Source organism: Balaenoptera ricei, chromosome 16 (genome assembly GCF_028023285.1).
Source record: "Balaenoptera ricei isolate mBalRic1 chromosome 16, mBalRic1.hap2, whole genome shotgun sequence".
Lineage (NCBI taxonomy): Eukaryota > Metazoa > Chordata > Mammalia > Artiodactyla > Balaenopteridae > Balaenoptera > Balaenoptera ricei.
The window spans coordinates 58,356,082-58,384,023 of NC_082654.1; the positions used below are offsets into that span (position 1 = coordinate 58,356,082).

General features: G+C 40.2%; 1 protein-coding gene across 2 annotated transcripts in view; it reads right to left on the reverse strand.

The window, feature by feature from the left end:
* Positions 1-27,942, reverse strand: part of LRMDA (leucine rich melanocyte differentiation associated) — a 1,782,822-nt gene that overhangs the window by 327,764 nt on the left and 1,427,116 nt on the right. The window contains exon 13 of one of the 2 annotated variants that reach the window (XR_009497874.1): positions 14,155-14,197. The exons of the other annotated variant lie outside the window; for it this stretch is intronic. The gene's annotated coding sequence lies outside the window, so the exon portion shown is untranslated. Of the gene's footprint in view, positions 1-14,154; positions 14,198-27,942 lie in introns of those variants that run through there. 2 annotated transcript variants of the gene reach the window in all.

The window sequence follows — 27,942 nt, forward strand, 5'->3', positions numbered from 1 at the left end:
TTCCATCTCCTCATTTTCAGTATGTATGTGTCCCTAGATCTGAAGTAGGTCTCTTGTAGACAGCATATATATGGGTCTTGTTTTTGTATCCATTCAGCCAGTCTATGTCTTTTGGTTGGGGCATTTAATCCATTTACATTTAAGGTAATTATTGAAGTGCATGTTCTTACTGCCAACTTTTTAATTGATTTGGATTTGTTTTTGTAGGTCTTTTCTCTTCCCTTAGTCTTTTGTTCTCTTCTCTTCTGATTTGATGACTATCTTTAGTGTTGTGTTTTGGATTGCTTTTTCTTTTGTGTGTGTGTATCTATTATAGATTTTTGTTTTGTGGTTACCATGAGGTTTTGGTATATATATGTACAAGATTGTTTTAAGTTGCTGGTCTCTTAATTTCAAATGCATTTCCAGTATCCTGAATTTGTACTCCCCTCTTCTCATGATTGCTGGTTTTGATATAATATTTGTGTGTGGATGATTTCCTACCTTTATGTTTGCCTTTCCTGTTGAGCTTTCCCATTTGCAATTTTCTTGTTTTTAGTTGTGGCCTTTTCTTTTCCGTCTTGAGAAGTTCCTTTAGCATTTGTTGTAAAGCTGGTTTGGTGGTGCTGAATTCTCTTAGCCTTTGCTTGTCTGTAAAGCTTTTGATTTCTCTGTCAGATCTGAATGAGAACTTTGCTGGGTAGCATATTCTTGGTTGCAGATTTTTCCCTTTCATCACTTTAAATATATCATGCCACTCCCTTCTGGCCTACAGAGTTTCTGCTGAAAAGTCAGCTGCTAACCTTATGTGGATTCCCTTGTATGTTATTTGTTGCTTTTCCCTTGTTACTTTCTATATTTTCTCTTTGTCTCTAATTTTTGTCATTTTGATTAATATGTGTCTCAGTGTGTTCCTCCTTGGATTTACACTGTATGGGACTCTGCGCTTCCTGGACTTGAGTTAGTGTTAGGAAACTTGAGCCACGTTAGGAAAGTTTGGCTATTATCTCTTCAAATATTTTCTCAAGCCCTTTCTCCTCTCCTTCTGAAACCCCTATAATGAGAATGTTGGTGCATTTAATGTTGTCTCAGAGGTCTCTTAGACTGTCCTCATTTCTTTTCATTCTTCTTTCTTTATCCATTCCACAGCAGTGACTTCCATTAGTCTGTCTTCCAGCTCACTTATTTGTTCTGCTGTCTCATTTATTCTGCTATTGATTCCTTCTAGTATATTTTTCATTTCAGTTATTTTATTGTCCATCTGTTTTTTTGTTCTTTAAAGCTTATAGTTCTTTATTAAACATTTCTTGTATCTTCTTCATCTGTGCCTCCATTCTTTTTCTGAGATCCTGGATCATCTTTACTATCATTACTCTGAAATTTTCCCCCCAACAGATTGCTTACGTTCACTTCTCTTAGTTGTTCTTCTGGGGTTTTATCTTGTTCCTTTGTTTGGAACTTATTTCTCTGCTGTCTCATTTTGTCTAACTTTCTGTTTTTGTGATCTCCATTCCTCAGGCTGCAGGATTGTAATTCTTGGTTCTGGTGTCTATGCCCTGGTGGGCAAGGATGGTCCAGGTGCTAGTGCAGGCTTCCTGGTGGGAGGGACTGGTGCCCACCCACTGGTGTTTGGAGCTAGGTCTTGTCCCTCTGGTGGGCAGGGTCATGTCAAGGCATGTGTTTATAGGTGGCTCTTGGCTCAGGATGACTTTAGGCAGCCTGTCTGCTGATGGGTGGGGCTGTGTTCCCACCCCGTTGGTTGTTTGGCCTGAGGTGTCCTGGCACGAGCCTGCAGGCTATTGGGTGGGGCTCAGTCTCCGTGCCAAAATGGCAACTTTCGGGAGAGCTCATGCCGAAGAGTATTCCCTGGGGCATCCACTGCCAGTGTCCTTGCCTCCACAGTGAGCCACAGCTGACTCCCACCTCCCCAGGAGACCCTCCAAGACCTGCAGGTAGGTCTGGCCTAGGCTCTTATGGAGTCACTGCTTTGCCTTGGGTCCCAGTGCATATGAAAACTTGTGTGCCCCCTGCAAGAGTAGAGTCTCTGTTTCTCCCATTCCCATGGAGCTCCTGCACTCAAGCCCTCCTGGCCTTCAAAGCCGAATGCTCTGGGGGCCCATCTTCCCGATGCCAGACCCTGAGTCTGGAGAGCCTGATGTGGGGCTCAGAATTCTCCCTCCTGTGGGAGAACCTCTGCAATATAATTATTTTTCAGTTTGTGGGTCGCCCACCAGGTAGGTATGGGATTTGATTATATCGTGAAGATGCCCTCCTACCATGTTGTTGCGGATTCTTCTTTGTCTTTAGGTGTAGAATATCTTTTCTGGTAGGTTTGAGTCTTTTTTGTTGATGGTTGTTCAGCAGTTAGTTGTGATTTTGGTGTTTTTGTGAGAAGAGGTGAGCTCAAGTCCTTCTCCTCTGCCGTCTTGTCTCTTGTCCCTGGGTTCAGTCATGTATTCAGTCCAGATGGTCTCAACAACACCTTGCTCTCTCAAGGCTGTGTCCTTGGAACAGCTCCCACTGAGGGAACAGTGGGCAGAAGGACATTCTAAGACAGGGGAGCATGTGAGGTGCTTCTGAGTGTGCGGGACCCGCCTGCAGGTCAACTGGCAGTCACATCCTCTCCATGACCTCTTACGAGTTGCCAGGCTGCAGCCCCAAGGACTCCATGGCAGGAGCCTGGCTTGGGCTTCCTTGAAACATGGGCCTTAGGGTAATTGGACTTTTTACATAGTGGCTTAGAGTTCTACATGATTGTGTTCCAGTGAACAAGACAAAATCTGAGTGGCCCTTTGGAAGTCACATAGTGTCACTTTCATTGTACTCTATTGGTTGAAGTAGTCTCAAATCCATCTAAATTCAAGAGGAGGGGATTCCTCCTGATAAGAATTGTATCAGAGTATTTGCAGCTGTGTTTTAAAACCAGTGCAGAAGGCAGTCTATATTAGTTACCTTTATTTTGAATTGATATTGAGGATGAGAAATGCATTATACTTTTCAGAGCTTTTTATTTCTAAATGTATTTATCTGGCCCTAATACTATCACTTACTAACAGTGTGACCATGGAATCCTACCTAATGTCTCTGAATCCCATTATCCATATCTTTAAAATGGAGATAATACTTATACCTACCTCACTGGGTTTCTGTGAGAAGGAAATGTGACAATGTCTGCAAAGGGCTTAGCAAGAACATATTCCACATTTATTCAACACATACATTTAGCATTTATTTGCCAAGCTCTGTTATAAGTGTTTCACAAAGATTACCTCATTTAATCCTCATTTACCTCTACAACATAGACAGTGTTTTTATCCCTATTTCAAGGATGAGGAAATGGAAATGGTCACAAAGCACATATGTGAAGACCAGGACTTGAACAGAGCAAGCTGGCTCTGGGGTCCATAGTCTCAACCCCTCTGATGTTCTGCCTTTCAGTAGATAGTACAGATGTGAATTTAGGCATGCATATATCATTTCTTGAGCACCCACAAGTAATAGTATGAGCCCAGGATTTTGGTTTGTACAAAGAATCTGTTCATCTAGAACAGGGGTCTGCAAATGATGACCGTGGTCCAAATCTGGACAGTACTATTCAAAGCGTGTTACTCATGGCTGCTTTCATGCTATCACAGCAGAATGGAAGAGTTGTGACAGAGACTGTATGGCCTGCAAAGCTGAAAATATTTATTATCTGTCCCTTTGTTGAACAAAGTTTGCCAAGCCTTATTCTAGACCTTACCTGAAACAATGCTTTATCCCGAATTTCTTGGAATTTCAAACATGTTGAACCGTGTCCTCATCCTTGTTAATTCCTTACTTAACAAGTAGCTATAATAATATATGGCAGCCATTGTTCTAGACCCTGGAGCTACTTGGTGAATAAGAGAGGCATGGTCCTTGCCCTCAGGGAGTTTGTGTTCTGCTGGAGGGAAATTAAAAAAAAAAACAAAACACCAAAAATCAGCAAGCAAAACCAAATGATTGTAGATTAGAATGACTGCAATGAAAGAAAGAAATAGGATAACAGGTAACTGAGGTTAGAGAGAGGATTTCTTATAAATAGAAGCAATTGTGGGTGAGAACTCTATTACTGCAGCTAAAAGCATCCCAATAATGAGGTACGTGGAGAGGAGAAAGTATGAAATTGTCACCTCTGAGAGTGGAACAGAAAGTTTATTAGGAAGTGTGGGAGGATGGATGCTCAGTGTGGAGTGCCCACCTCAAGATGTGAATTGAAAGTGAATGGTCAGCCTGACTGTATGATTTTTCCCTTCTGCAATCTGAAGCAACTTGCATGCAGACATGGAGAAAGTAGGGAATGAGTTCAACAAAAGTTGAGGTTTTGGAGGATAGCAATAAGTGGAAATAAGGGGAGAGATGAATGGGCAAATTTAGCCTGGAGACAGACTTTGTTTGGCTAGCCCATTGTACTAAAAGTAAGCATTCGAATGACTTTCAATGGAACACAATTTGGTTCACCATGTCCCTACACATTCTTGCTATGTTCTGTCTTGCCTGTTTCACTTGTTTATGTTTTCTGCCTGACCCCATAAACTTCTGAGATTGCAAACACTGAACTATAGTAATAGATGACAGGCTCTTAACCTGCATGAGGAGAGAATGGAAGGACAGAAAACTAAAGGATTATGAGAGAATGGTAGGATTAATGAATTGGAGACTGAACTTTTGATGAGGTCAGATGAGAGCTAAGGAATTATTAAAGTGAGGACTGGAAATATAGCACAGTATCTTAAGAATGGAATATTAAAAATCAAGATTCTGAAGGTAGTAGACTGATGTTTACAAGGTAAAGAGTGTGACACTGGGAGAGGGTAGCTGAGGTAGGGAGAAGCAAAATGTTACATGCATATACAAACATATACATGAAACGTGCATAGAACGTTCATATATACACATACATAAATTCATACACACAGGCTGGAAATGCTTTTAAGAGGCTACCTGGCATTCAGATTTAAGAAAATATCTCCACATAATGAGGATGTACTCTTTTATGGGTTTTCTAGACACATGATGAAAAGAGTCATTAGGAAACAGCCCAAATGCAATCAGCCAAAGGCAAGCCTAGACTAGAACACGAGAAATGCATTTTGTGACAAAACAAACTTTCTTTCTTCTACAGAAAAACCAGGGTAAATGAATTATTAAAAACATACCTTGGGCTTCCAGAGACCCCAAAACAATGACTGCTGCCTAGGCTGGTGTCTCCCCATATATCTATATACAGGTTTCCCCCACTAACTGAAAGTAGAGCCATGCTATGAAACTTTTCATAAGCCAAAATGGTATAAAGCGAAATAGCAATTACCTTAGGACACCTCTTGCTAACTGACACACTGAATAAATGGAGATGAAGCACAGATGCTGACAGACACGGTTCAGAGCTATGGGGGCTTGACACTGAGATGTGGAATGTTGTTCCCAGAAGAGCTTGGCGGTGCCACTCTCACTACTTGGGGTGAGGGATGCCTCTATAAGGGCCCGCTGCAAAACAAATGCTGATGCTCTTTGTGTTTTTCACCTTTTCCATAAAAGCAAAAATCTTCATATTTCTTTCAGTTTGAAATTGGTACTAATGTAGGTCTTTCCTAAACGTAAAGTGACGTAAAGCAAACTTTTGAAAAGTGGGGGATACCTCTATATCTCAGCACTGGTGTCTCCAGGCTATTGGGTGGAGCCAGGTCTTGGTGCCAATGAGCTAGAGGGAGGATTCCAAGATGTCGCCCAAGTGCTGGCTTCCTCCAGGTGGTAGAACCAACTTCCAATTATGGCTGATGCCAGTGTCTACATCCCCAGGGTAAGCCGCAGCGCCCCCCCCCCCAACCCCACCTCTCAGGGAGACTCTCCACGTTCAGCAGGTAGGTCTGGTCTAGGCTCCTATAGAATCACTGCTTTTACCCTGGGTCCTGGTGCCTGTGAGATTTTGTGTGTGCCCTTTAAGAGTGAAGTCTCTCTTTCCCCTAGGCCTGTGGGACTCCTGAAATTAATCCCTGCTGGCCTTCAAAGCCAAATGCTCTAAGGGCTCATCTTCCTGTGCAGGACCCCCAGGCTGAGGGAGACCAACATTGGGCTCAGAACTCTCACTCCTAAGTACAGGGAGAACCTCTGCACTGTAATTATTCGTTGTGGGTCGCCCACCTGGAGGTATGGGACTTGATTTGATTATATCGTGAGTCCCCCCGCCCATCTCATTGCAGTTCCTTCTTTATGTCTTTAGTTGTAGAAGATCTTTTCTGGTAGGTTTCAGTCTTTTTCATCGATGGTTGTTCTGCAGATAGTTGTGGTTTTGGTGTGCCCATGAGAGGAGATGAGCTCAGGGTCTTTCTATGCCGTCTTGGTTCTGCACTTCAGCAAACTTCCTTTTATTGTGTAAAGTAACACATTTTTAAAATTCTGGGGACCAGCATGTAAACATATTTGTAGGGACATTATTCAGCTTACCACAATAACACAGATATAAAATTTTAAAGTAAGTTGACACTTTTAAACTTTAAAGTAAATTTTCAAGGCAAGTAACTGAGCTGACTTCATGATTCTTGAAACCCTTAACCACTTGCTGGGCATAAAACTGTCAAGACTGGATTATGAGGATTTAATTGGTGAAAGCTGGGCTATGAGTCCTAAGTAGGAAAAGAGAGGAAGTATCTGCTCCCTTACTTAATATCTTATGGGAAACCACCTGAGGAGTAGATGTATGCCCCCTGGAGTTTGACCACTGTTAGATCCATGTCTGAGGAATCTCAAAGAAAGGACTGTGGCTGCTGACCTAAGCATCAGGGTCAAGGGAAAGTAAAGGTCTGCATTTGAAAATAACCCTGCACCCAACAACGCATGGCATCGTGTGTTTCCTATGGGCCCACAGAAGGCCATCAGAGGAAAGAGTGTGAACCTGGGGCCATTTAAGAATTCTATAATTGAGTATCACCTAGGGTGGTGATAGGATTCCAACAGAGGGGAGCCTGGGAAGAGGAGTTCTCCAACAAAATAAGGCTGGACAAAGGCCTGGAGGAACAGGTGTATTCTCACATCACAGGATTACAGTCAGAGGAACAGAAAACACCTATAAGAGAAATCATCACTTAAAACTCCACTCTACCTGCCCTGTGAAGGGAAAGGAATTCTTCTTTAGAAGAAGTTACTACCAGCTTGCCTCTCTACATTTTTTTAATATATTTATAAAATAAATAAATTGATGGAATTGGACATGAACATGTAAAAAGGTGCTCGATATCATTATTCATCACAGGGATGCAAAATAAAACCACTATATACTATATATATAGTACTATATACCCTTGAGAATGGCTAAAATTAAAACAACTGATAATATCAGGTGTTGGAAAGGATGTAGAACAAGTGGGATTTCTTATGTCTGGGGATTCCCTGAAGGTCTGTGACTGAGAATTGGGCTGTACTTGCACAAGACAAGATTATTTGTAAGTTCCCAAAGAGCAGGTTCTACAGTGATGAGAATAAAATATTTGGTAAATTATTTGGAAATATTTTCTAAAGTAAATGATCCATATACACTATAAGCCAATAACTTTACTCTCTGATATGAACCCAATAGAAATGAGAGCTTATATATGTCAAAAGTAATGCACAAGAATAATCATAGAAGCTACAATTAAACACCCCCACCTGGAAGCAACTGTTGTGTCCATCAAGAATGGAATAGTAAATAATGTGTGCCCTTTAAGAGTGAAGGAATAATACACACATTGGGGAAAAAAAACACAAACTACTGATACACAGGCCAACACGGATGAATCTAAAGACATCATAAAGTGAATAATACTAGACACAAAAGTGTACCTAAAATGTTATTTCATTTACATGAAGATTTAAAACTGATCTGTAGAGATAGAAAATCAGAATAATGGTTACCTCTAGGGGACTAGTGACTGGGAATAAGCATAAACAAGTCTTCCAGGACCTAGAAATAGTCTATTATCTTGATTTAAATGGTTGTTACATACTCATTACACATATGTATTAATTCATTTAATTGTAAACTTAAGATTTTTGAATTTTTTATGTTATACATCAGTTCAAAAGAATACTAGTTAAACAAAAATACAGGACTATCTAACCAAAAACTGAGAGAAAATAATACATAAAATAGAAACAGACCCATCGTGACTTGGCTGACAAAGGCCTTAAAAGCAATGTGATTAGTTTATTCAAGACCATAGAGATAAAGATGGCCAAAATAAAAGATGGAAAATGTCACTAGAGTAGCAGAATCTATTAAAAAGATCAAATAAAATTTCTAGAATGAAAAAAAAATACTATATCTGGATCTAGCTTTTAGCTATGATAGAGAAACTGGTACTGAACTAGCCTTCCCACTATTAATTAAAAAAAAAAAAAAAAAAACCCACGAAAGTTTATAAAGCATCAGACAACAGGAAGCATGAGACTGATCCCTGAAGAAGAGAAACGGAAGAAGTAGGCCACACTTAAGAGTGATTGTCTTAGATCTCTGCCTGAGGGCAATTTTTAAATCGTGGTGCAGTAAGCTAAGGTCCAAACCGTGTTCAGTCATCTTGCTGAACTGAGGAGGTGGAGATAAGAGTTTGGGGCAGCTGAAGAGACTGGAGTCTGTGAGTAGGACATGAGATAGGAGGAAGCTGTGCAGAGATGAGACCCCAGAAGCAGGCATGGCAATCCCCTAGAAGTCTGTGACTAAGTGTTGGGCTATATTTGCACAGAACAAGATACGCTGAGGATTTCCAAAAAGCAAGTTCATCAGAGATGAGAGTAGAACAGAGAAACTAGAGGTCACACAATGCTAGGGCACAAGACAAGTTCAGCTGTTCTCATTAACTCCTTATTGACATCTCAGGCATCCGACTGAGATACCAAAAAGGCCAAACCTTAAGAATAGGGACCTACTCTAGAAAGCCTACTCTAGAGATCCTCCCTAATAAAGTCTAAAGCCAAGACCTGACAAAATCTATGGAGAGGGCAGAGTTTGGAAGATGAGTCCTTCCAAGTAAAAAAAATTTTAATTAAGAAAGAGTTTAAGATTTTCATAGGTCTGCCCTAAGAAAGTACAAAACCAAGCCTACACAAATTCAATTGTTTCAGATTATAAAACAGGGGAAAATGTCCTGCTCACTCTCTTAGGTTAGTATAATTTAGATAATATAATCAGATGAGAATAGATCAAGACAATAAAATTGCAGATTAGTTTTATCTATCAACATAGATGCAAGAATCCTATATATAATATTACTAATTGTATTATATACAGAAGTCAAACATTTATATTAAATACAGTAGAATGAGTATATATTTATAAGATTAATATATGTGATGTATATGGTTTAGCTGCTTATTTATGAGAGCTATGCAAGAATAGTCCATTATGAAGAAAACCCTATGTATTCTACTATATTACCATTGAATATATTAAGTATCTAAACATTATATTTAGGTGTTGAATATATAATAGATACTTTCATATACTTATTAAGTGAAATCAATACATATATTAAGAAATTTATATCTATGTTAAAACAAGCAAGGATAATTTCATATCGGGAAATCTCTCTATGTAAGTCGTGAGATAAAAAGAGTAAAGAAAAGGGTATATGGTCATTTTAATAAACACAAAAGGAATTTAATAAAATTTAACATTCATTGTGGATATTAAAAGAAGGCAAAGATCTTACCAAAATGCAAAATGAATAAATCTTTCCCTTATATGATAAAATATTATTTCTCAAAAACCTACTGAAAACAGTGTACTTAGTGGTGTAACTTTAAAGTTAGAAGCAAATTTAGGATTTCTGCTATTGATGCTTCTCTTTAATATTTTATTGGAGTTCCTAACCAACACAGTAAGAGAAGAAAAAGAAACAAAAGGTATAAATATTGGAAAGAAAGGGAGCAAACTCCTTTCTTTGAGAATTTTTCTTCTACAGTAAAATTTTCTTTCTACAGTAAAAAATTCAAGAGACTCTACAAAGTATTAGAAATAAAATTTTTAAGTAGAAGATCAACATAAAAATTAGTAATATTTCTATATGCTGGCAGTGACCAATTCAAAAATACAATTTAAGAACTGTAATTCCCAACAGCAGCAAAGCTTTTAGAACATCGTGGATAAAAGAAATAAATTTTATTGATGGACATGAAAAATACCTAAATAAATGGAGAGATACACTGTGTTTAATCATGAAAAGTTTCAATCTTCACAATTTTAAAATTTTCTCTAAATTTATGAATAGATTACATGCAATTTCAATCAAAATGTGTGAGGGAAAATAACTTCCATTAATGCTGGAAAGCGGAGGGCAGATAAAATGATCAGGAATGCTTGCTGTGAACCTGCGTTTAAGTGCCAAGACAGACCACTGCCAACAAATACCTCCTCGGATGGAAGCCTTGGGTTTTCATGGCATCTGATAACATCTTCAAGTATAGAAGAATGGTAGTGCAACAAGAATTTAGTACTATTTAGATTCGTCAGCACCCACAATTGCACACTCCCTCAGAGCCATTGGATTAGTGGTTTTGGTCTCAGTGTTTATGCCTAACAAAAGCAAGCAAACAGTCATTAATGTGTAAGAAGTATGAATCTAAACTTCATAAACAGGAACAAGTTCTTTTTTTAAAAAAGTCAAATAAAAAATGATCCTTTCACAACACCAAAATGTTGTAAACCAGAAAATCTTTCTTCGCCTCTTGCTGTAAACTTTTCTATTCTCTCAACTCAGTGTTTTTTTCATTCAGCGCCCTCCACATAGGAAATGAACATACATTTCTGTCATTGACCTGAAGTGATTCAGACTCATTTAAGAGAACCAGGAGCTAATTAGAGGTGATGACCAATGAATGACATCTCCAAAAACTGATTTGCAAACCATGACCTCTGCCTGTGGTTCTGTATCTAATCTCTGATGGATAAAACAGAGGTAAACCCATTTTTGGCAAGACTTATTATTGTACAGATTTGGAGGAAATTATGGTCCCTGACACTAAACTGCTATGAAACATATCAGCTGTGTATATAACACTAGTGCAATAAAGTTCCAACCTTCAGGAAGAAATCAGATGTGGGAGGGATTTTGACTTGAAATTCCTAACCCCATCTATTGAAAATCCACCTTATCAGCAATTATTATTTGAGTATAGATAGGGTGCAAATTGCTACATGAGGTGCCTGGGGTACATTTGATGACCGAAAGAAGACTGGAGAAAAATGTGATATGCATTCATGCAACCTCCCTCAGCTGTCTTCCAGGGTTATTAAGTACCCAGCACTGTAAACTTCTACTTGTTTCTTTAAAAATTGTTAAAGCTGAAATGCCAGCATGTCACCAGCAGAGTAATATCCAAATCATACCTTATTCCTTCCAAGAGGCTGGAAAAGACAACGTACATCCCCCAACGAGGACAAGACTAATCATGGAGCTAGTGCCAAGCCTGTGGAGATTTCCCCGGGGAGCTCATCACTTTATCACATGTCACAGCTTTGTTCAGTTTCAACATTGCTCTCCGGAGCAGATTCCCTTTCTTCCACAGGCTCCAAAGGGGAAAGAGTTTCCTATAAAATCTACCTAGGACAGGGCTGGCCAGGTTCAGGGATCCGTGGTAGCAGCACACTAACAAAACAGCTACAGAGGCCATTCCTCCACTGAGAATAGTGATTTGACTCATACTAGCATCTGGACCAGAAATTGGTAATTCACAGTCACTACTTGATTTGGGAATTTATGCAAAATAATACTGGCTGCCAACAGCTCACGTGTCATTCCTCCTTACACTTTCAGTCTTCTTCCTCCCTTCATATGCCCAGCTGTGACAGGCTTTGGGAACATGAGCATGCTTGCATGCATGTTTGCACACACACACGGACACACATTTAGACAGGAGGTTATCGATACAGTTGGCTGCTCTGCTTCTGTAATCCCTGCTTACCTAGATCACGATGCATAACTCAAAAAAAGCTGTGAGATTTTGCATTACTGCCTTTCTCCTACACGTAGCTTGTTCAAGAAGGGTTAACCCTGTCACTTCCCCACCAACTGTAAGACAAAATATCCTCCCAGCTTTGATCATTTTGAACCAGTCCTGAAAGTCTAGAGAAATGCATTGATTTATCCATTCAGGATAGTTTCAGTTAAACCTCATGATGGTAGAGAACAGCAAGGAGCGCCAGGACGCAACGTGTTGAGAAATCACAGCCGCATGTTGGTTGACTTGGCGTCACCAGAAACCAAGAGCTTCCACTAGTAACTGAGATCTCAGGCAGATAGAGTGATGGAGAATGGACCCCATAGAGAACACAGTATTGGCCACAGGGTCAAAGATTCCTGGGGTTCTTTGGGGTTCCTCAGGGGGTAGGTGGAACTCTTCCCAGCTCTAAAACTCAAAGGTTGTGACTCAGAGTTGGCTCTGTCTTGCTGGCCAGAGGGGGGGAAATGTTCACTGAAGTGGCATTGAATTGACCTGGCCAGAGATTAAAATGTTCTTTCTCTCCTTTATTCTCCCAAGTTACACTGCACTCTCTCAGGCCACGCTTCTGTGAGAGCAAAGACGGACAACAAAGTGCTGTCAGATATCCTGCTGACAATGTATAGAAATGAAGAGATTGTCAGCAAAGGCTTCTGTGAAGGTTGCAGGGCCGGGTGAGGGCAAATGTTTTCTGAAGTACAGTTGTCACTCTGTGTTAATAACTGCATCTGACCTTTCCCTGACAAAGGCTCTTTGCTGGGTTCCACACTGAGCGGCCAGAATGATTTAAAATTTAAGCCCTGACAATAGGGGACACGCTGCACTTTGTTTTCTCCAAAACTTTTGCCTGTCATGGAAGTTCTGCGGAAAGCAAGAGAGAAGGGTGAAAAATCACCCCAGGGCCACTCCGTGGAATAAGCTATGCTGGTAACTAAAAAGGCTCATGCTTGCAACTACAGTTCAAGTACTTTTTAAAAAATCAACTAAGGCACCATTTCTTCTTTTGCCTCAGGGATAAGTGACTAAAAATAACTAATAAATATTTGTGAATCCCTTTCCTCCACTAAACCTGGCTTAACCTCCCACTAGAGGCTCCCTCTCCATTAAAACTGATCTTTTTATTCAACCCCAACTCTTAAATTGACGTCTTGGTCCAATTCTTGTTTCATATTCCACCTACCAGCCTTCCCGTAGCCTTGTGTGCTTTGATAGCCCGCTATTCCCAGAGCTATTGGCGCTAATTATGAGCTCTCTTTGGAGATTTATGGTATATTATCCTCAGCTGTTATTTAGCCAGAATCTTCTCTTTTGCATCTGCATGAACCTATCTAGCTTGCCTTGTCTCTAGAAGCAATAAAAATTCAATAGCTAAGTATTGATTTAAAATGGGAACCTAGGAGTCAAAGACTCTGTGTTAGGTCTGAGGGAAAAGAAGTGAAGGGTCAGCGGTGAGCTTTACCCTCAATGTACTTCTGGTCCAGTGGTGCAGAGGCAGTTGGGGTAGAAGCTGATGGAAGAGGCCATTCAAGGCTGAGGAGGTAGCTCTCAGATTGAGGTCAGCGGGAGGTAAGACCCAAGATCAAGAGAGTCCTGAGGCTGAAATTCCTTCAGTTGACATATGCCCAAACTGGGGCCCAACAGGTGAAATGATTTGCTACTGGCAAGTATCAGCACAGCCAAGATGGTATAATACTAGTAGGAACTAACAGTAACGATTGCACACACTCTATGAGCTCTTGTCCTGTGCTAAGGGCTTTACGTGCAGTCTCTCTTGTCATCCTCACCACAATTCAAGAGGTTGGTCCTATTGTTTTTCTCCAGGTTTACCAAGGCTGAAATTGAGACATTAAGTGACTTTTCCAAGGTCACAGAGTTAGCGGGTGAGCCAGACTGAGACCCCAGGGCTCTGCCACTGTAGTCTGTGCAACTCTGTCCCTCTATTCTTGCTCTCACTTCCTTCAAAGAAGAAGAAAAAAACTAAAATGAAGTTAAAACTCCTTACTGGTATGCATGATTTCCGGTTCAGGGCCCCAGGTGTCATTAAAAGCATCAATCACAGACAAGATCTTTCATTAAAGGGCCTTGGTTATTACCTCACTTGTAAAATGAGAGGGTCGGACCAGATAATCTCTGTGGTCCCTTCTGGTTCTCACAGTCTATGATTCTATGATTCCAAACAAAGGTTGCCATCCTCCAAGACTGTAAATTTCAACTCCTTTCACAAGCCCTAAAGAGGAAGGAAAGGAAAGAAGAATTGATCGCATGCTTGTGCAAATTTAAGTAATAGAGCACAGAGATGCTACCCTTGTGAATTCCTGGGTGATATGCATGACTTGGAAAAAGAAGAAAAGTATTTCATGCAATACCATAGGGCACCCTTAGCTTAGCCTTTCTTCCTGAAATAAAAATACAACTGAGTTTTTCAAGTTAGTGGGTTGATGTATCACTCTGTTCCCCCCATCTTTCTCGTATGATTCCACAAACATTAGAGAGAAATTTTTCTGCTTAAATTCCTTCCTGCAACAGAAGTAAATATCTTACTTTTATAAAATGCATTTCTTAAAGATAAAATACAGTTCTACAATGCTGTTTCAGATAGATTTGCCATAAGTCAGATACCCTTGTTCAAATAATGGGCTAGGAACATAATCCATCTTGGGGAGTCAGGAAGTACAGAACTTGGTCTTATTAAGGTGCTCTGTTATGAGGTCCAGTCACTGATACAATGAATTGTTTTTCAACTGGGCTGTGGCTGCCACCATAAGTCTTCGGCTTGAATGAAAAGGCAATTAAGAAAGGAAGTTGGAACAAGAAACTCAAACTAGATACTCTTCTTTTTCTAGTGCTAACATAATTAAAATTGTGTTTAACTGCCAGTTGGCCAAAACTAAATAAAAATGTGCAGTTAAGGGCCCTGGTGAGACCAACTATCTCTCAAAAACTCTCTCTCCTTCTAGTGCCATTTGATTCTTTTCTTGCCTGCAGAAGTTTCTCTTAAGATGTGGTAAATTCTGCGTGTGGGTAATAGAAAAGTTGCACATCCCAATTCCCCATTTCCCAATCCTTAGTTACTTTAGAGTGAGTTGGCTCTGACAGACATAATGTACTTTCTGCTGCTTTGCACAGGGCCCATCAGGGTGACTGTGTTCAAAACCCATAGCCCAACTTCCTTTCTTACGTGACCATGGTAAGAAAGCCCTAGTCTCCCAGGAAAGCAAAAAAATTGTATTCCATCAAGGATGGTATTAGTAATCTATTGCTAGGTAATAAAGTACTGCAAAACCTAGTGGCTTAAAAAAAATACAAAATTATTGTCTCTCAGTTTTGGGGGGGTCAGGAATTTGGGTATGGCTTGGTGAAGTCATCGATCTGAGGGTCTCTCACAAGGCTGCAATCAGGGTTTAACGGCAGTAGGATCTGCTTCCTAGCTTAGTCATTGGTTGTTGTCAATCTTCAGTGCCTTGAGGGCTGTTGGACTGAGGGCCTCAGCTCCTTGCTGGATGTTAGCTGGAGACCACCCTCGATTCTTTGCCACATGGCCTTTTCAGCGTGGCAGCTTGTTTCATCCAGGCCAGCTAGACAGAGTCTGCTAGCAAGACAAAGTCACAATCTTTTGTAACCTAATCATAGAATTGTTATCACATCACCTTTCCATATTCTATTGGTTAGAAGTAAGTCACTAGGTCAGTCAGTCCATACTCAAGGGGAGAAGATTATACAGGGGTGTGCATACCAGGAAGGTGGAGATCACTGGGAGTCATCTTAGAGGTCATCTACTACAAGGAAAAATGTGGTTCCAAGGCTTGACCAATTGTCATACAATAATTAAAAGCTAAGGTCTAATCAGTTAGCCTCCTTCCCAATTTTTAGAGCAAAATCATCCTTCTAGGAAGAATAGAATCATCAGTTATAGGTGCTCCTTCTCATCTCCGCTACCACCTACACATGTGTGATCTTCACAGCTACTATTTGAAATGGAATTTTTTCCCATATAATCATTAAAATTACACTGTTGCATTATTTCTCAGAATTTACACTAGTAACTCTTATGGTTTAGTTGCTGTTGATACGGGTGTGACCTAAAATATATAAAAATATTCTGAATCTACCAATAAATCCCTGTGGCTACTTGCACAAGTCATCTCCCCACTTTGGGTCCAAATTTGCTTCCCTGAAAAGCCAGAAGTTTACTTTAGATGGAGACTACGCTCCCTACAGCGTTGTCATTATATGGTTTTTATTTTGGGTCCATCAAAAGAAGCACTAATGAAAACCTTGCTGGATTTCTTTATGATCAATATGGTCAGCTGATTGCATCCAGTGTCTATCTGTTAGGGTTCTCTATTCTAAGCAACAGAAATGGACTCTCATTAACTAGAGTTCAAAATTATGGTTTGAGGGAGGAGGGAATTTATTGGAAGGATAATGGGGTGGGGGGCGGTCATAGACTGAAAGGAAGAGTAGAATAACTAGGCCACTGGAAGGGAAGCAGCTAAGCCTCCTCTAGGGCTTGCAGCAGTGGGTCCATCTCTCTGGGGCCCTTTCATATTGAGGTATGGCACCAAATGTCTTATATTCCTGTATGCCTTCTCTGATTAAACCGATATTTAAATCCATAGGGGAGAGATTCTGATTAGCTCTACTTGGATTATCATCCTACCCCTGCTGTCAAGGGAAAGAGTCTTATGATTGTCAGTCCCATCAGAACAAGTGATGGGGGAGGAGCATTTCCCAAAAAGAGGTCATGTTGAGTAGATTAAAGCAATTTATATCACTACTTTCAACCAAAAGGATGGCTGGGACAATGGACATTTGTAGGAGATAAGTTAGGAATATGTTATCCATAAAACGTAGTGGCTTAAAAACCTACAGAATTATCTCACAGTTTTGTGGGATCAGGAGTCTGGACATGGCTTAGCTGGGTCTCTAGCCTTATTTATGGGTCAAGTTAGGGTTAGTTGAATCAGCTTTGATCTAAGTATGCCTTCCTCAATCAGTAGTACTCAACAGTAGCCACATGTAGTCTGTTGGAATGTAAGCCCCATGAAGTCAGGAATCTTTGGTTTACTCAGGCATCACAAGTGTCTAGAACAGGACCTGGCATATAGTTGACTTTCAATAAATATGGTTGAATAAATGCATTGAATGTACTTGGCTGGTGCAAATGTGCACTGGTGCAAGTGAACCATATCTCACACAGAGGTTAGATTCCAATGACAATTTGTAATGGGGAGCTGCATGTCATAAAAATGACCACATGATGAATAACATGGCGGGGGGGGGCTTTGTAAACCTCACTGAACTTTGACATTTTTAGCCATTTTTCTACATAATAACTCCAACAGGGTTTTTTCTTTCTGAAGTTTCTTTTATCCAGCACCGTAAAAGTGACTCCTTTGCATTTACTGGCCATGATGTATAAAAATGTGTATCATTAAGCCTTTCATGACAGGCCTCAAGAACCACGGCCTGGGCATAAGCAGGTTCATTTGTCTTGTCTTGTCCATACTCTAGGATGTACACTTGTGCCTATGCTGCCATTTTGGAAAATATCAAGATCCTTAAAGATGTTCATACCATTGGACCAAGTATGATTACAATTTGGAAATTATCATAAGAAAATAATCAGAGCCCTATAGGGATGTATATTGCAGTGTTATTTTTAATAGTAAAATTCAAACCTATTAAAATGCAAAATAGAGAAAGGATAAATACTTTATGTATATATAATTAAATATTCTGCAGCTTTTGAAACTCTTGCTTCTTGGTAGTAAAATGTTATCATACCCATTTTAGCAGTGGAGGAAGTTAAAGATAGATTCAGTTCCTTGTACAATGTTCAAGTGTCATATAATCCCTATGCTGAAAAGTTGACCTCTGGTCATTTAGTCCAACTCTAACTTAATGTGAGAGTCTTGTACATACTGCTTTAAGGGGTCCTCTGACTTACTTGCTACCTCCCATGAATGGTGTGATTGACAGAATAAAGAGCCCCCCAAAGATTTCCACGTCCTAATCCACAAACCTGTAAACATGTGATCTTAAATGGCAAAGAGGAATTAAGGTTGCAGGGGGCATTGAGGTTGCTACCTAGCTGACCTTCAAATAGGGAGGCTATTTTGGATTATCTGGGTGGGCCCATTGAAATCACAAGAGTCCTTAAGAGTGAAAGAGGGAAGTAGACGAAGAGAGTCGGAAAGGAGATACTGGAAGAATGTATCTCCAGATACATGTATCTCCATGTATCTCCAGATACATGAAGAATGTGTCTCCAGATACTGGAATGTATTTCCAGAATGACTCTGGAAGAATGGTCAGAGGACATGGGACACTGCTGGCTTTGAAGATGGAGGAAAGGGGCCACATGCCAAGGAATGCAGGCAGCCTGTAGAAGCTAAAAAAGGTGAGGATACAGATTGTGCCTTAGAGCCTCCAGGGGAATGCTGCCCTGCTGCTGTGACTTTAGCCCAATGAGACCCTTTTACACTTCTGACCTCCAGAACTCTAAGATGATAAATTTAAGTCACTAAGTTTGTGGTAATTGGTTACAGCAACCATAGGAAACTAAGACAGATGGGTAGTTTGTCATTTCTCAAAACTACTTCCACATTTCAGACCTTGCAAGGCAATGTGGGAAAATAGACTAAATATTTATTGACCAGGAAGTCCCTGAAAGATGGGCTTTAAAGTACATTTCTGAGGTCTCACCTCAAATCTTAACCTAAAACCACAACCCAATTCACTGAAATTATGTAACTGATCTTAGCATATTGTCTTTCTTTTGGCTGTCTTGGTTTGGATTACCTCTCACACGTGATGGTACCTAGTGCCTTGAATTCCTCTGCTTTCTAAAATTCTTAGACACAGATCTGGTGAGAAATTAAATTTCTTTGAATAAGTGAATAGACTGTAATAATTGATGAAGTTGAAGAACTACTCAAAGGCTTACTCATAACCTATAGCCTGGGCTTCTCGGGGATTTAATAAAGAGTGTCTTCCTCTCACACAGTTTACCAGCCTTAAATTGTTAGAGAGGAAATCAAGGAGTCATCCAGTTACATGGTTACATATTAATCATTAGATGTTATAGTTGGTCATAGTTATTTTATGTATTACCTTTTTATGCATCAAATGCAATATTCAGAAGCATATAGACAGTTACATAGATTCAGGGGCTTCTAACCTAGGAAAAGTGGGCTTGGTTTCTCTGTGTGCCCTTTGTTTACTTGCATGAACCAAAAAAATGCATTTCTAATTATGTCAGGACATCACCCAACGATGCGACTGTTGCAAAGAGATCACAAATTAACCAGCAAAAATGGAAGGCAACCCGGAGTTTTTTGAGAGCAATCTTAGAGCTTGGAGAATTCATAAACCAAGTAAACCTTCTGACATAACTATAAAATGTGGTATAAACCCTAGAAAAAAATGGCCATCTTGAAAGGGTAACAGCACTTTTATGAGAATTCCAACCGCACCATGGCAACATCAACCCGTCAAAGCAAATGAAGGGTAGTAAAAGTAAAATTAAACATGATGGAGGGGACACCAGCTTGCTAACAGCTTTCCAAGCAGTAAAGCTTTCAAATGTTATCTCTTCATTGGTCTGTTCAATCACACATGCCTGCTACCAAGCTTTATCATATTGTGTATCTTTCTCATCACTGCAGCCTGCCACCGGTTTGATGGACTTGTCTGTATATCCACAAAGGAGGGAAAGAGAGCGTTCCCCTTCCCCCAACTGCAGCTCCCTCCTTGTGAGCCCTCATCTCTCTCCTGTAATTCTTCCCTCCCACTGTCCTCTCTTGCCCTTGTTCTGGGGTGCAACATGAGTCTCTCTGGCCTAACAAAGGTTGCCGTGCAGCTTTGAGCTCTGTGGACTAAATATAGATCAAAGCCCCATCCTACCCTCAGTCATCCAAAAGACAGATTCCAAAGAGCGTCTGACTTTGTCCTCTCTTTGCTTCTAAAAATCAGCATCCTTCTTTCCTCATGGTTCTTTTCCCTCCCAACTAATCCCTCTTCCCTACCACTTCTCCGACCTCCTGCAGGGAAAATTGTGAAGGTATTTTCATGTGTTAACTAACAGACTTGCTAATCCCCTGGACCGAATGCCTTTGCCCTGTTTTCAGGGATGCAGAAATCTTAAGGTTACATTTATTCTCTGACCTGCTCAACCACCCGGGAGTCAGGGCAAATTCTGGCCTTTCAGTGCTTTAAACTTCTTCCCGACTCTATTTCCCCGTTCTAAACAAATAAGGTTCCCATTCATTTTGTGTGCAGTGTTTGCAATGCCAAATACCTAAGCCTGTAGACCATATGAGTTATTCAACTGTATGGGAAGGAAAAAGAAAAACAAATGACTAATCAGCCAACTAAGGCTTCCCATAGCCCACACAGTGATGAGGAGATTCAGGGGGGAAAAAAAGCTGGGATACCACGCTGTGGTGCTTACACATAGTCAACAGGGGGTGGAAAGGGAAAGGAGAAACCAAGACAAGAAAGGCAAAGTTGCTGCAGCCAAGTGTCTCGTAAAATTGCCATGTTTTAGCCCGAGTTTATTGTCTGTTAGTGTCGGTAATTGAATTGCTTTCTCTCCTGTGGGCTAGTATGTGAGCCTACCTCCTTTTTCTAGGATCAGCATTAAAGTGTTCCCAGTTAAATCGGTTCCTTTGATTCATTCATCCATTCAACACATACTTATTGAGACTCAATAGCGTGCAGAGTTGGACTTAGAATGCATTTGAAGTCTGAGAAAGGGCAGCACTGAACTTAGCCATGAGTGTGCTTCAGAGAGAAGATGCCTAAATGTGCTGTGATGGCTCCCACCAGCTCTGTCTCCAAATGTTTCTCTCCATGTGTGCCTCCTATGAGTCAGGTCTCAGGCGTTTGGTTGTCCTGGCTCTAGCTTCCAGCCAGGAACCCAGATGTCTGCATTCGCTGATTTTGCATCTCTTTTTCTACTCTTAGAGGGTTATCGTAGCCTTCGGCACTTCCTGTCTTCAGGGGCTGCTTAAAGTACAAACATTTACTGGGGGGAAATATTGAAAGTATGAATGAGATCGTGGTTCCAAAAAGAGCCCGTGAGGATTCTGATAAGTGTAATTTTGTGGTGTGATTGTGTGCACGCCCGTGCACACACACACTTCTGTTGCTTTATTCTTTACTTCAATTGATCCTAATATTTCTAATCGAATCAGCCAGCCATCTTCTCCCAAAATGTAAGAAATTGTTTATCTAGTTGATGATGCCAAAGCCAAAACATTGTACTTCTCGGAGGGTCCTCACATAAACTGAAAATCAGATGAATTGAATCATGTCATCACGGAAACCTGGGGTTGAAGGCAGGGTTGAGAGGTGGATGGGCAGAGGGCTGGTTTTCTATTCACAGTCTCTTACAATTTACTCTGTGGCCTTGGACAAGTCACTTTTATTTTAAAACGTAGATATAAACATAAAAAAATTGTAAATACAAATATATACCCACCTACATCTTTAGCACCAATCATATGCAACAGTCTTGTACTAACTGTATTAGTGTGATAGGGCTGCCATAACAAAATATCACAGATGAGGTGGTAAACAACAGAAGTTTATTTTTCCTCAGTTCTAGAGACCAGAAGTCCAAGAGCAAGGTGCTGCAGATCCGGTTTGCTCTGAGGCCAGTCTCCCTGAGAATGGCTGAGCTCTGGCTGTGCTCTGGCTCTGTCCTCATGTGGCCTTTCCTCTGTGTGTTCCTCTGGTGCCTCTTCTTCTTCTTGTATTGGCCTCATTTCGACTTAATGCCCTCTTTATCTCCAAATATGGTTACATTCGGAGGTGTTGGGACTTCAATATAAGAATTTAAAGGGGGGGGGGGGATAGAATTCAGCCCATAACACTAGATGCAAGGCAACAAAAATAAATGGGGCATAGTTCTTGTCCCTGAGGATCCAGTCATTGAAACAGAAATAAAGTTAATTACACTATAGTGGAAGAAGTGTAGCAATAGAGGCAGATACTCAGTATAGTGAGGGGCACAGAGGAGAATCAGCAAGTCAAGTCGCCTTAACTCACAGAGAGAACCAGGAGGGAGACAGTGTTTGTACTGGGTCTTCCCATCTTCGTAGGAGTTCTCCAGGTCAATGGGAAAGGACGAGGAAAGGAATGGGCATTTGATATGGGTGGATATTTAGGGTCAACCCAGTGGCCCAAAAAGGCCAGTGTTGTCTCATATTAAGGACCTCCTGTGTTGGGAGGAGAGAAATGTGTCCCAGATCTGCTTAGCCAATTAGATCTCTAACTGGTCTAAATCTCACACAAGCCTATTTAAGGTGTGGTGAATTTTGTACTCTGTGTGCAGTGCTGTCCTAGGGTCCTTGAAGACAGAAAGGACACTAACCCTGTCTCTTCATAATCTGAACAGGGAGATCAGAGACAATTGAAATAACTTGAATAACATTACAAGGCAACAAATGAATAATTCCAAAGAATATTTGCCTCTTTCCCTCTAGATAAAAAGAAGAATGTTATACTGAATCTTCTTTACATTTTGCTCAAGGAATCAAACGGTCTATGACAGTGTTTCTCAAACTTGAGCAATATATTTAAAAAATTCACAGATCCTCCTTGTGTTACCTTAAATTATTAATGTTATGTAAGAGCATAGATGCAAGAGCCACACTTCCTGGGTTTGAATCTTAGATCTACCATTCATTGGTTATGTGACCTTGGCCAAATCACTAAACTCTCTTTGCCTCGGTCTTCTCATCTGTGAAATGGGGATGATAATAATACCTATATTCATAATAATGTTATGAGAATTAAATTAGTTAATATTTGTTTTATTAGGTTCTTTTTTAAAATTTACAATGTTGCATTTAATTTCTGCGGTACAGCAAAGTGACAGTTATATATATTCTTTTTAAGAAAAATTTTGTTGAAGTATAGTAGATTTACAATGTGCTAATTTCTGCTGTACAGCAAAGTGACTCAATTATACATATATATATTTTCATATTCTTTTCCATTATGGTTTATCACAGGATATTGAATATAGTTCCCTGTGCTATACAGTAGGACCTTGTTGTTCATCCATCCTATATATAATAGTTTGCATCTGGTAATCCCAAACTCCCAATCCTCCCCCCACCCCGCCTTGGCAACCACCAGTCTGTTCTCTATGTCTGTGAGTCTGTTTTTGTTTCATAGATAAGTTCATTTTTGTCATATTTTTAGATTCCACATATAAGTGATATCATATGGTATTTGTCTTTCTCTTTCTGTTTTACTTCGCTTAGTATGATAATCTCTACGTCCATCTATGTTGCTCCAAATGTCATTATTTCATTCTTTTTAATGGCTGAGTCATATTCCATTGTATATATATATACCACATCTTCTCTATCCATTCATCTGTCAATGGACATTTAGGTAGTTTCCATATCTTGGTTATTGTAAATAGTGCTGCTATGAACATAGGGGTGCATGTATCTTTTCGAATTATAGTTTTGTCTGGGTATATGCCCAGGAGTGGGATTGCTGGATCATATGGCAACTCTGTTTTTACTTTTTTGAGGAACCTCCATACTGTTTTCCATAGTGGCTGCACCAATTTACATTCCCACCAACAGTGTAGGAGGGTTCCCTTTTCTCCACACCCTCTCCAGTATTTATTATTTGTAGACTTTTTAATGATGGCCATTCTGACTGGTGTGAGGTGGTACCTCACTCTTGTTTTGACTGGCATTTCTGTAATAATTAGTGATGTTGAGAATCTTTTCATGTGCCTCTTGGCCATCTGTATGTCTTCTTTGGAGAAATGTCTAGTTAGGTCTTCTACCCATTTTTCGATTGGGTTGTTTGTTTGTTTGGTGTTATTTAATTGTAGGAGCTGTTTGTATATTTTGGAAATTAAGCCCTTGTCAGTCGCATCATTTGCAAATATTTTCTCCCAGTCCGTAGGTTGTCTTTTCATTTTGTTTACGGTTTCCTTTGCTCTGCAAGAGTTTATAAGTTTGATTAGGTCCCATGTGTTTATTTTTGCTTTTATTTCCATTGCCTTGGGAGACTGACTTAAGAAAACATTGGTACGATTTATGTCAGGGAATGTTTTGCTTATGTTCTCTTCTAGGAGTTTTATGGTGCCTTGTCTTATATTTAGGTCTTTAAATCATTTTGAGTTTATTTTTGTGTGTAGTGTGAGGGTGTGTTCTAGCTTCATTGATTTACATGCGACTGTCCAAATTTCCCAACACCACTTGCTGAAGAGACTGTCTTGTATATTCTTGCCTCTTCTGTCGAAGATTAACTGTCCATAGGTGTGTGGGTTTACTTCTGGGCTCTCTATTCTGTTCCATTGATGCATATGTCTGTTTTTGTGCCAAAACCATGCTGTTTTGATTACTGTAGCTTTGTAGTATTGTCTGAAGTCTAGGAGCCTTATGCCTCCTGCTTTGTTCTTTTTCCTCAGGATCTTCTTTTTATCTTCTTTTAATCTCCTTTTATGAATTCCTGAGAATATGTAGTCAGCCTATGGAGTTAGAGACCCTAGTTTGAGTAAGGAGGTATCCCATATATGCTAATGACCTCTGTGAAGAGTGTACAGGAGGATGGTTGCATGGGAGTGCTGCTTATACGCGTGGGGCTACAAGGTACTCACACATGTACCTCTTCTTTGTATTTCTTTCTTTTAATTATAGTTAATTTACAATTTCGTGTTAGTTTCAAGTGTACAGCAAAATGACTCAGTTATATATATCTTATATATATATTTTATATATATATATATTCTTTTTCAGATTCTCTTCCATTATAGGTTATTACAAGATATTGAGTATGGTTCCCTGAGCTATACAGTAGGTCCTTGTTGTTTACCTATTGTATATATAGTAGTATGTTTACCTATTTTATATATAGTACTGTGTATGTGTTAATCCCAAACTCCTAATTTATCTCCCCCCCTCCCCTGCTTTTCCCTTGGTAACCATAAGTTTGTTTTCTATATCCTTGAGTCTATTTCTTTGTATTTCTTTTGAACAGAACTCTAGGTTCTGGAGTAACCCAGAGTTACCCATTGGTATGATGAAATCCTTCATAAGTGGAGATGTCAAAGCAATTATCTTATGGCTTTCTGAGTTCCCAACTCTATATTACAGTCAAATCGAACCTGGAAGCTTCTTTCTCGTGGTATCCGTTATGATGCAATTTGGCATCCTCTCCAGCCTAAATCAATACATTTCATCATTAAAAAGTTCAACCTCTTTGTAAAGAGCTTTGGTTTTCAGCTTGGTTGGGGTTGGGGCAGAAATGCCTTGCTCTGCTGGCCTGTGGACCACTGGCTCTTAATGAAACCCTGCAGAATGTGTGTACCTTTAAAGCAGAGAATCATGGAAGGCCGGCATGCAATAAGAAATGACCAAGTTCAACCTCTTTGTTTTACATGTTGAGAAGTCAATGCTGAACTTCTCAAAGAGAGCACAAACCTTAAAAATCATACTTATTGAGTGTGAAGAGTAAACATGGAAAGTCTGTCTTTTCTTGTTAGAAATACTGTAGTCTGGTTCAAGGTGCTCTGGGATGGTCCCGGTACTTCCATCATTTGGCTACAGGACTTTAGCTCAAATGTGGGAGGTTTCTTGAACCGTTGGTTAATGCAGAGAGGCAGATCTGACTCCCTTGTCCTGATTTCAGGCTGCTCAGGCCACCAAGCTGTCCCAGCCTTTGTCATATGCCATCACATGTGTGTGTATGTCTGTCCTCTTCTAGTACAGAATTCCCAGATTATATGAATACGTCTTGTTGGCAAAAAGATTCTGTGGTCAAATAATTGTTGAAGTGCAGAGTTAAACAGTGAACATTTCCTAGGACTTCTTAGAACATTTAATATGCCCACATGCATTGCAAATCTCCAGCAGGGGCATAAGCAGTATGTTGCAATTCACTTATTTTTTTGAACCGGAGACTTTTATTTTTAGGGCATATCTGGTGGGACCTGGAAAAACACTATGTTACCTAGATTTTAATCCCCTGTCCACAGTTATAATGACTTAGTCCCCCTTGTGCCCTAAACTCAGTGCACTATGCTGGGCACATGACGGGTTACCAAACATGTTTAACGAAAGAATGAGTGAAGTTCCGTGTTTTCCCGAGTTCTCAATTTGCTCATCAGCCATATGTAGAAGTAAGATTACATGTTATTTTGCTTGGTTGTTTTAACATGTTCAGAAGGAGAAGGATTTGAATGAACATACATTGTTAAACTGGGAAATACTTTGTGTATTTTGTGTTACCATCAATATCAGAACAACCACTACCAATCTATTACTATTAATAGGTGCTTCACAGAAAATTGTTTCTTTTAACCTTTGCTCTACATGGAGTATTAAATACCTCATAAGTTTTATTACCATAATATATATAGCTTTTAAATAGAATCAGGTAGAATTAAATAAAATTTACCAAACATATGTAAATGGATCATTTGCTGGATCCTTGCTTTCTAAGTTGCCTAGGCCTGAAGAAAAGGTTACTCATATATCTAGATAAATATTCACCTGCAACCCTCATTCATCTGGTTATAACTATATATGATAATTATTACTACAGCTATATGTGTATATATATTTACGTTTTGTATATATATGCATATACTACTTGCTCAATGAATGTGTGTGTGTGTGTATATATATATATATGCAAATATGATTTTTTAAAAAAATTATTTATTTATTTATTTATGGCTGTGTTGGGTCTCCGTTTCTGTGCGAGGGCTTTCTCTAGTTGTGGCAAGTGGGGGCCACTCTTCATCGCGGTGCGCAGACCTCTCACTATCGTGGCCTCTCTTGTTGCGGAGCACAGGCTCCAGATGCGCAGGCTCAGTAGTTGTGGCTCACGGGCCTAGTTGCTCCGCAGCATGTGGGATCTTCCCAGACCAGGGCTCGAACCCGTGTCCCCTGCATTGGCAGGCAGATTCTCAACCACTGCGCCACCAGGGAAGCCCTGCAAATATGATTTATCAAGCAGTTACTATGATCCAGGTATGGTGACAGGCACTTTTTTATTTATTGTCCTCATCCTCACAATAACTCTGCAAAATCTGGCATTATTAACCCTAGTCTAACGAGAGAAAGCTAAGGCCTAGAAACGTTTGATAAGCACCCAGAAGTTTAGGGACCCTGTGCCTTAATTCTCCAAAAGAATCCTCAAGGTGTACTTGCTCAGCCTAAAACAGACTTGCTCATATCTTGCATTTATACCCTGATAAGTTATGGCCCATGCCCAGAACAAGAATATCCAACCGGAATGGAGGGCTGAGAGTAGCCAAGCAACAGAGAGTAATAATTGAAGCCTAACACTGTATTACTGTAACTCAAGACGGCCCAAGGCCCAGAAGAAGGGCAGTTTGCCTCAAGTCACAGTGAACACTGACACGATGCCATCACACACCTGGCATTATTCTCAGCTTTTTACCTTGCTCACAAGCCTCACGATAACCATACATGGGCTACAATTTTTAAAATTGTTTTGCAGATAAAGTAAAACAGAGGCCTAGAGAGTTAGAGCAATTTGCCCATGGTCACAGAGCTGGTAAATGGCCAGCTGGGACTTGAACCCAGGTAAAGCTAAATTTAGCAGCCGGGTGCTTAACTCCTAAACCAGTACAAGCAGTCTTAACACACTTACTGCCTCCTTAAATCCTGCTCCACCTCGGTTGCCAAGTCCTATTCAATCCAAGGGTTCTTGTAACCATGTTATCTTGTAACCATTACCTTGTGATGTTGTATTACCATAACTGTCTCCTCAGTGAGCCAGTGGTTCTCCCCTATGTGCCTCCACAAACCCCCACCGAAGTCGATGGACCATAAGGCGTTCAGCTGCTCTCCCTTGCAGTCCAATTCTCCTCTTCCCCACTGCTCACACTACGCCCAGAGTTTTGCCTTCTGATGTAAGCTTTACAGGGGAGTCATCGTCACACAATTACCCTCAACCATG